The sequence below is a fragment of the Diorhabda sublineata genome, chromosome X (genome assembly GCF_026230105.1).
Source record: "Diorhabda sublineata isolate icDioSubl1.1 chromosome X, icDioSubl1.1, whole genome shotgun sequence".
Taxonomy (NCBI): domain Eukaryota; kingdom Metazoa; phylum Arthropoda; class Insecta; order Coleoptera; family Chrysomelidae; genus Diorhabda; species Diorhabda sublineata.
The window spans coordinates 29521684-29531808 of NC_079485.1; positions in this window are offsets into that span (position 1 = coordinate 29521684).

Consider the following 10125-nt stretch of genomic DNA (forward strand, 5'->3'; position numbering starts at 1 on the left):
GAATAATTTGTGACAAGATTAGCAGCTGATTTATCATGTTTAAACAGCTTAATCTTAATATCCACACACATTTGATAAAAATACTGTTTTTCAATTTGAAGTACCTATATATTTACTTTGAATATTGCTAAAATAAAAGATGATGTAGTTATCGATAATTTCATTGTTTCATCATTTAAACAGGACAATGAACATTTTATTAATCAACATATTTATTGATGGCCTTATTAATTGCATATAAATATTTGTTAAACAAAAATATGATTTCAGAATAAAAAAGTTTACATATTACGTTATTACATTGATTCATTGTATCCTTGCTTCTTCGATGTATGATTGATTGGCTATTGATATTCAATGAAATTTGCAAGGTCTTCAAGACGCGCAAATTACTTCATCGTCGATAATTAGTTTACAGCTAAACAAAGCAATGGAAGCAATCAGACCTCGAAAATAATGAAGATACTACTCATACGGAATAATAGTCGTTTAGTACATATATTTTATATTAAACAAGATGTAAATTTTTTGTGTGTAAAGAGTAAGCATAAGAAGGTTAACCCTATTACACTCGAGTAGTTCGAGTTCCTATGGATGTTGATCTTGAACTTCTGTAGGTTGTAGTGTTCGAGAAAGACGTGCCTTGGTAGCTGACTCCACAAGCTTGCACTTCTCCAAAAAAGGAGTCCCAATAAATTGATCTTCTGGGCGTCTGTACGCGAAGTCAGTATTCATGAGTCTCGTCTGTCTGTTGAATAGATGGAAATATGTTGGACAACTCCAAGAATCATCTGCCGTGGTAGTATCGGTAAAACAGAGTCAGATCAGCGACCTTTCTTCTATGCTCTAAGAGGTTCAAGTTTCTGGTCAACTCTTGATCGGGTATAAGACGTATTGCTCTCTTCTGCATTCAGTAGAGCATCCCCAGGGTATGCTTGGAGGCAGAGCTCCAAAAGTGCGAGTATTACTCGAAAGATAGACGAATCTGAGCCTCATAGACGATTAGAAGCTGTTGCAGAGTATATAGCTTTTTGATCTTAAAGTTTAATTATTATTCGAAGTATGAATAATCAATTTATTTTATATAAGAGGAGAATGTCGAAATGAATAATTTCAAAAAATTTTATTAGAAACACTTTAAATCTAAACATTAAAAGTTTATTCAGAAATCGAAAACCATATGATTGTGAAAAAATTAGCATGATCTATTTGCGTACTACGCAAATGACTAAGTTAGAGGTTGTTGAACCAATATGAATTCAATGATAATTAATCATTAACAATTCTTATTAATACCATAAATTTATCAAAAACGCTAAATACATGAAAGTGGTTTAACATTTTTTTTTATATTTATTATATCTCAACAGTAAATTTTATAATGTTTTTATATCAATCGCGTTGTGATGTTCACTTAAATCATTTCTTGGTTATTTTGGAACGTCTTATTATTCACAATTATGTCTTTTAATTATTTAATGTGATAGATACAGTAATCAACACGAATTCTTTAGAAAGAGCCAGTTTATAAATGGAGCAAAAGATGGCGCTATTTGCTCGAAAAATAACACTGCATTAGAAACTGCACACTTCAAGTTTGAAGACGCCATGTTTTTTAGTATTTGTTTGGCAACCATCAATAGTGAACGTATTTAGTGAATTTGTAAACAGGGAAAACATTGGTCATCTTCATGTGATACAACACTTTTATTTGAAAAACCTTATCCCAACCAATATTTGTCATATCTGTAGACAAGCTTTTATGTATAGTCTCTTCAAAGAAAGTTGTCGCCAATAAATTCAAGTAGAGTATAAAACAGACCTTGAAAATTCTGGAAATTCCGTATACAAAGCAGTAAAAAAAATGTGATTTCGTCAACGGTGCTGTATGGCAGTGAGTGTTGGATCATGAACCAAAAAGAAGAAAACAAAATAAACTTATGCCAGATAAAGGTACTCACGAAGATTTTCGATGGAGTGCGAGAGCAAAACGAGTCGAATAGAAAAACGAACGCAGATATTAAAGCACTCTATGATGGTCAAGCTGAGATGGGATATGTGGTCAGAGCAAAAAGACTCCTTCGGATGGGGCATATAGCCAGAAAGGAGGAAGAAAGTTAGGTGAAAAGACCCTTGCTAAGGGGAGAAGAAGAAAAAAGGAAAAGAGGGCGTCCACGGGATAAAAAAGATTAAGAAAGAATAGGGATAGAGAACTGGCGAGAAGCTGCCATGAACAAAAATAGATGGAGGAAAGCAGTAGAGCCACTCCAAGCCTTGTACCTATAAGGCCTGTTGAGCTGTTTCACCTACATTACTTATGCGACACCCTCTGTAAAAAACGCAAATTTAAATTGATGATTAACGTATAACAAATCTTGTGATCACAATAGTTAAATATAATTTATATGTTATTTTAAATGTAGTTTTAATGTATTGTTAATTAAAGAACAATTAACATGCAATCTAATCTCAATTTATAAACGATTACCACCGAATCAAATTCATTATTTTAGTAAAAATTTATATAATCATTTTTATCAACTAAATGTGTCAAAGTACAAAATTGTATACGAAACTTAGAAATTACAATTCACTCACCAGTCGTATCGCTATGTCAATATTTGGGATGTCAATATGTCAATCACAATGATAGTTACTACGGGGGCATTGGGGTATGAACAGTCTCAAATATGGATGTGAATTTTTATGCCGCTTGTTTCAGTTAGAACTGAAAGAACAACACGCGTTTGATGTCGAAGGATATTTCAGTAATCTCCACTCAATATTGATTATTGTGGTTCTTGGATGTCTTTCAGATCGGCTGTGAATTACCGGTAGCGGGTTCTCAATGAATAATTATTTCATCCACACAAATAGTAGTAGTACAGGAGCTGAATACACTTGACTTTTCTACTCTACATGCAATTCCTGTAGAAGAATTGAATTTATACAGTGTGGAACAGCCAAATGGAATAAACTCGTTAATAAATGAGGTGGGGTCAGAGGAGCGCACGTGCATCGAGCACACACACTACCTGTATCGAAACCGAAGGATCGTTCAACGAGGGCACAAGAAAATTAAATCTGCCGAAGTGAGTCCCAGAGATGGGCAAACGTACGAACTTTTGAATAATTATTATCATTAAGACAAAACGAAAAACCATCAGCAACATCTAAGATTTTTTAAAATGGGCAAATGTTTAATATTATATAAAATATTGAATAAAATTTGATAGAAAACAGTAGATCTTGTTATGGGATTTCGGTTAGGTTATAAATTATTAAAGATATTAAATGTTTCTTGTTCACTTCTACGCCCAATATCATTAAAATATCATCATCCATTGTGACTTTCAATAAACTCTAACGATAATAATTTATTGAAACGTCAAATTTGTTATTGTAGCAGCCATATCCACCTAAATGTATTATTTTTACTTGACGGAAATAACGCAAATAATAAAAATTACGAAAAGCGAAAGATATACAGGGTGATCCATTTGAAATAACAAAGTTCATTAATTTTCCGGAAAAAGGAAAGATCTGACAACAACGTTAATACCACCATAATATAAAACTCGTACAAGCCGTTTTCCAGATAATTGAGGCGTTATTTTTTTGCATTGAATATCCATCCGGTATAAATACAGTGCAGATAATTTAGTAAAACTTGATTCTAAAATAATTTTTGTCTTCCTTAGAGCCTATAACGAATTATTTTTTGCGAATGGGTTGCGTAAACTTATAATCAATATTTTTTAAAATTGTAGGGACTGAAATAAATTACAGTTTTTATACGCTAGTAACCAGTTGAATTAAATTTATTTGTCTGGTTTCTAAACAAATAACGAAAAACGGTGTGTACGTCATTGTGCACCATTTTTAAGGTGACCTTTCATTATTGACAATCGTATTAGACAAACCAGTTATTTTTAATAATACTAGTAATAAATACTATTTATCAGAGACGCACTTATGGTTACATATACGGAGTATTCAAAAATAAACGTAGTGGTTTCTAAATGTAGTGTTTTGTGCACACGCTATATTTAAAAACTACACAATAATATGATACGATTTTTTCCGTAAAACTTCTATTTTTTTATTCATGTTTAAAGTTATTTCAAAATCATACATAACATCATTAGAAAAAAATTAAAAATACCGTTATACATTCTATGCTAACAAAAAACAAAACCCATAAGACCCTCAAGGTCATTAACCTCAGTTATGAATTTCGCATTCCACTAGGAGATACATAATTAAATTTAAGTTTTCGCTACAATTCAATATATGAGCAGATAACAAATTCATTCTGATGATTTTAAATGACGTAATATGTGTATATTTAATCATGGAATTTACGCTTTTTTAAAATATTTGAATAAAAATTTGAATCATTGAAATTGTTTAATAATTTGAGTTCACTGAAAATGAGCTTGGAATATAACCTTCAATAAACTATTTAAACATATACTTATTGGCTCTGATTAACATTTTCCAAATAAAAAGACATAACACAATGTGATTCTTCCGTTAGTTTATCCTAGTCATTGAACTTATGTACATCTCTTTAAATAATTGATATTCGCAAAAAGGTATTCAAGTAGGTGTTCTTTTCATTCTATAAGGTGGTATATTAAACTGTCTGTTCATTCCTACAATCAATCAAACTAACCTCTCTCTGTTTTAATTCGACCTTTATATTTGGAAATTTGAATTATAAATTTACGAAGCGTAATGTCTAAATTAATAGATTTTTTATATGCGTCGTAATATCTAGAAAATTCGAGGTTCGTTCATCTTTCTTCGTGCTAGGAAAACATCAAATCGTACAAACACCCAGGCCAGAATGTTTATCAGTGACGAAGCACACAAGCCGGTACACGCGCTCTGACCATGACCACGCTTAACGTTGCGCAATACTTAATTCTAGATTTGAGGGAATCAACATGACTTGTCACGTCATGGGTATTTACAATATCTTGACAGCGTTGCCACATACAATGCTAATCGATACAAAGGGGATTTTATTGTTGAATTACAACAATTAAAAGAAATTGGCATCTACGAGGAATATCTACATAGTAAGCTCCGATCGGTTATATAAAAAAAACGAGTACAGATACAGGAAAAATATTTATTGCTTCAACTAACTGTTGAAGCAGTTTTCTGCATAGCTTAAAAGTTACTGCCTATGTTTTCAACATGTTCTTTCAGCACGTCATTAGCGTTGAAGTGTTGATCACCAAGGAAAAATTTTAGGATTAAGAAGATGATGAAAGTCGTTGGGAGCAAAGTCCAGTTCTAGGAGTAAACATGTGCATTGATTGTTTGGCACAAGTAGTCAGAAATTAATCAGCGAAATGCTTTTCTGTCCCAAAAAAACACATAAGTTTACGAGGCGTTAAGATTAGGCTTAACTTTTATTGGTGAAGAAGTGTCCCTCCATCAATGTTTAGCTTTTGGAGTGTCATAAATAACCCAAGTTTTATTGTCTTACTATCATTAAGGATAAAAAGAATCTAGGATTTAAGTCCGGACTATACGCTGGCCAATCAAAAGCGGCAATATCGATATCCTGTAAAGACTGCAGTATGTGGACGGGCAATGAAATACTCGCCAAAACTATCCAGGAATCTCCTCCTCAAGCCACGTTTTCTTTCACGGAACATTGTGCGAATTCTTCTCCAAGATTTCTGTAACTCGTCCTCTTCTATCGTTACCAGCAGTCGCACTCTGCTTTCGTCTGAGAAGAGAACGAAGCCTCTTTGTTCGTCAGTCCAATTAACGTGTACTCTGGAAAATCATAGACGAGCTACTCGGTGGGCTGGGGCTAATTTGGGGCCAGTAGCTGACCTTTTTGGCTCAAGTTTAGCTGCCTCAAGTCTTCTTCTAGCAGTCCAGCTACTTACAGCTACTCCTCGCGTTTCTCCAAGCTCTTGTTGGACTTGAATATTTGTGAGGGACGGATTTCTCAACCGCGTCTTCGATGAAAGTTACCAGTCTCTCAATAACGATGGCAAACTCTGGAAACAGCAGACTGATTCATGTTCAGCGCTCTGGCTACGCCTCGCTGACTCTGGCCGTTTCGAAATAGGATGACTTCTTGAGCGGCTTTATCACTTGTTTGATGTCAACGGAGATGTATTTCGATTGGCGTTTGATCACTAACTGATTTTGGTGGGTAGATAACCTTCTGGAAGGATCAGTTAAACCTAATTGTAAACAAGCATAAAAAGGATCACAAAATATTGTTGGATTGTGAGAGCATCACTATATTTTATATTATTTTGAAGCTAATGCTTTGAAAGCTTTGAAATTTTACTGAGAAAAATACAATTTCGTTTTCTGTTTTTTTTTCAGTGGGTTGCGATTGCGGGGGTGTTTCCTACGTCGTATATCCACGTGGAAAATAAAGAAAAAAGATCAATCATAGCTTTGTTTATAGGGCCGTATTACACAATCATCTCTTGTAACAGGATGATATGAATTACAATATAATTATGAACTAATAAACAAAAATAATTAAAAGATAATATAAAACAAATATTTTCCATCTGTGGTCGGTGAATCATCAGAAATGACTCTCAAGTAAGGCTGATCGCATATAGGAGCCGCTGCGAATAAAAATAGTTTTTTCTTTCATATTTTACGCTTTGTATCTGTATCTTTGTTTGTTAATACAATGAATTTTGAAACTTATTCTCCATTGAACGTTTGTTATCTTCAAATATCACATATCTTTGCTGATTGATTTAAGTTACGTCACACTTTTTAACTCATTTGTGAATCCCTTAATTCGCCTATTTAAAAAAGTTTTAAATATTTACTAATATATACGAATTATTTACCAGACGCTTTAGAATTTGGTCTTATCTGAACAGTTTCCTCAATTTTTGTTTGAAGTGACACAATAGATCTTTTGGGTCGCAGCGTATACGAGACCCCATTTTTTTATATATTTTTTATAGGAAATTACACGGAAAAGTATAGAACAAGGGCGGATCCAGGGATCATTAGTATTAGGACAGCAAAGACTGTAACGTTTTCACTGCTCACAGCTTGCGTCACCTTTGTTGTTATAAACATTATACGATATAAACTTCATGCCCCTTTTGTAGTTTTGTATGTACTTGTTGGTGTTATTTAGTTATTTAATACAATTTAATTAGACTTTTTGTTGTATTATTTTAATTTAAACAAATTGAATGATTTGTTTATTTTCTTCTGAGGTTAAGTCTTTGCTTATAGGACGCAAGCATTATTCGAAATTTGCCAGACGGGGTATAAATGGTTGCAGAATTATGTTGCTTGTAAAAACCAAGTTGCTTCCCATTAGAAGGTTCGAGCAACATCTAGTTAACTGTTCAGGAATTAAGTTATTCGTGCAGAATTTTGTAAATTTTGCGGATATTGATTTTCGGTTGTTCAGTCAATTGATGAGTGATTTGTTAGCTGGTGTTTTTCAAATTGAGCTATTGTTTGTTGCACCTGGCTAGATTATCGTCATGGCGTAAGCCCCGATTTTGCTCAAGAAGTCTGCTGCTAACTAATATTTTTAATATATTTTATTATATTTTTTTACTAATATTAATATTTTCCTTTTGACTGTCAACCGATGTGGAATTTTCCATTATGTATTTGATTATAAATTTTTAAATTTGGCTCCAAATTCTATATTTGCGGAAGTCGTGATATCCGACTGAGAATTTGACGATTGGAGAGGTAGTTACCTTGTCCTTTTGGTCAGCGACCATGGTAGCGTTAAGATCAATTTCTCCAGAGATTTCAAAAATTCTGGAATCTTAATTTGTTAATTGACATCCAAGAAGAAGTAGATATAAGTTCCTATATATAAGGAACTTATAGTTTTGGACATAGGACCTTTCTTGGGGCTTAAAACTTAGACGACCTTAATCTGTATTTAACGTCAAACTTTGACTCGTGGAACTACCTAGTCCGGGACAATTAACTGAATGAACTTCTTTAATTCCTAACCGCATTCCACGGATATGGTCCTATTTGCATTCTCGTGACAAGTAGGGAGCCTCATGTGTTGCTAAAGGTCAGATCCACTCACATTAGTTTTTTGTTTTACTTCATTATTTTCGGTAAACCAAAAACTCTAGAGTTTTGCGGGTAATTTTTTTTAACTTGGTTTTTTTATATAATGTCGAATTTCAAATATAGATCATTGTATTTTATTTCCAACAAGCAGCTTTATTCCTAAAGATACCTCAACCTATTTCTATACCTTTATCAATTTATCAAAAATTTCCATTGGGAAATTGAAAGCATACAAAATTTGTGTACCCCTTAAACACAACACACATTAACATGATGAGCTTAGTTGGAGCCCAAAGTGACCTTTTAGGTTACAAGACATTGCATTTTAAGCCTTTTACCCACAAAATATAAGTTAATTACGTTGTTTTTGATAGCATAATGACGAATTTTACGCAATTTTTACTTTAAACCTCAATTCCTCATCGAATTTGAATCATATATCACAACGTCAGTCAGTATACTGTATATTGTTGTTTTGTCTAGGGTAGTTCTCCATTACAGAATAACTGAGTAATAATGCGACAGGTTTTTATTGAGTCTATTTTGACTTGTTAAATAATTATAACGTTTATCAATTCTAACTCAAAACTATATCTTATTAGGTATTTGAAGGTAGACGGACTAAGGGTCTAAGGACTACAGACAATGACAATTTTACCAAAGTAATTAATTAAAAATTAAACTATGCTATGCTACATACAGAAATGGATATTAATACAACTCCAACAACTATTACAAATTTATAATATGAAATCTAACTTTCTTGTTGTCTTAGAAAACCGATCAATGACTCTGTCACAATCAATATCGCGATGGATGTTTAGCAGAGCTAAACCTACGAAACGATCTTGATGATCGTAACCACGATTTGACCCGGCGTAGGGTGGAAAAGGATCTTTCGCTGGTAGCTATGCTCACGGGTAATGTAACCAATACCCGGAGCAGACAGTTAACCCCTGGGTACATGTCGTTGTTACATTCACCCTCTTATCTTCAAAAGACAACTAGGAACTCCATTTAGTGTTCTTTCTTTAGTGAACAAAATGGAGGCAAAATTCCTTTTTATAGAAGGTTGAAGTTCATCTAAGATTTGAATGTTTTCATTGAAACCATTTTGGGCAAAAATATTTTCAATTTAAATAAGTCCATGACTTCTTTAGAAATGCGCGGTTTTATGTCCCCTATAATGTGATCGAGAAGGGGTATGTAAACAATTCGTCGATAATATTCTTCGGGGTCCTGAGCTGACACGTTTTCCCTCTGGGTTTGCCTCGTTATTGTTCTCGGCATCTTGACTTCTGTATCTAGTTTTGCAGCTATATCACTTATCTCACTAAAGAGCTGATTGAAGTTTGATGAGGCATGCTCCCTCTTTTCCTCTAGTACCCGTAGTGTATCTTCTATGAAATCTGCTGCTTTACAGAGATCCATTGCTGGATTTTGGAGAATCAGATAACAACAATACGAATAATACTCGAGAGTATGAATACCGAGGTGCGACTGAGACCCGTAGAGGAGCCAGAGGTTGGCAAGTAAATAGAAAATCGATTCTTTTGAATCGTTCATCTAAAAGAGCGCTCTTTCGAACGATTCCAAAAGAACTGCGACTCTTCTTGCCTTCCCTCACTAGTTTAGCTTTCTCATCTATCCAGAAAGTTTTTTTGGGGACATTTGATTCTTTCGACTAAACCAACTCCTAAGTCGTTTACCCATAGAGCCGTAGACCGACCTCCGGTTCTTTTTTCGATTAGTTTGACTTAATTCATATTAATTAATTTGTCAGATTCTTCTTCTTCTTAGTCTTGAATATCCTGAGCGAAAGACAAATTAATTAATCAGGGTTTCATTACCTCCATGACCCCCATGGATCCGCGCTTGGTATAGAAGCTACGTTCACATTGGGCACCAAACGTTTAGATGATGCTTTCACTTTCCTTTTGCAGTTCGACGAAGAAGACGATGTTTTTATAAACCAGATAGTGACAAATGTTATCCACATTACACCAGAATCCCAACGTTGTCATACCGAAAAATCGTGTATAACGTGTTTTAAGG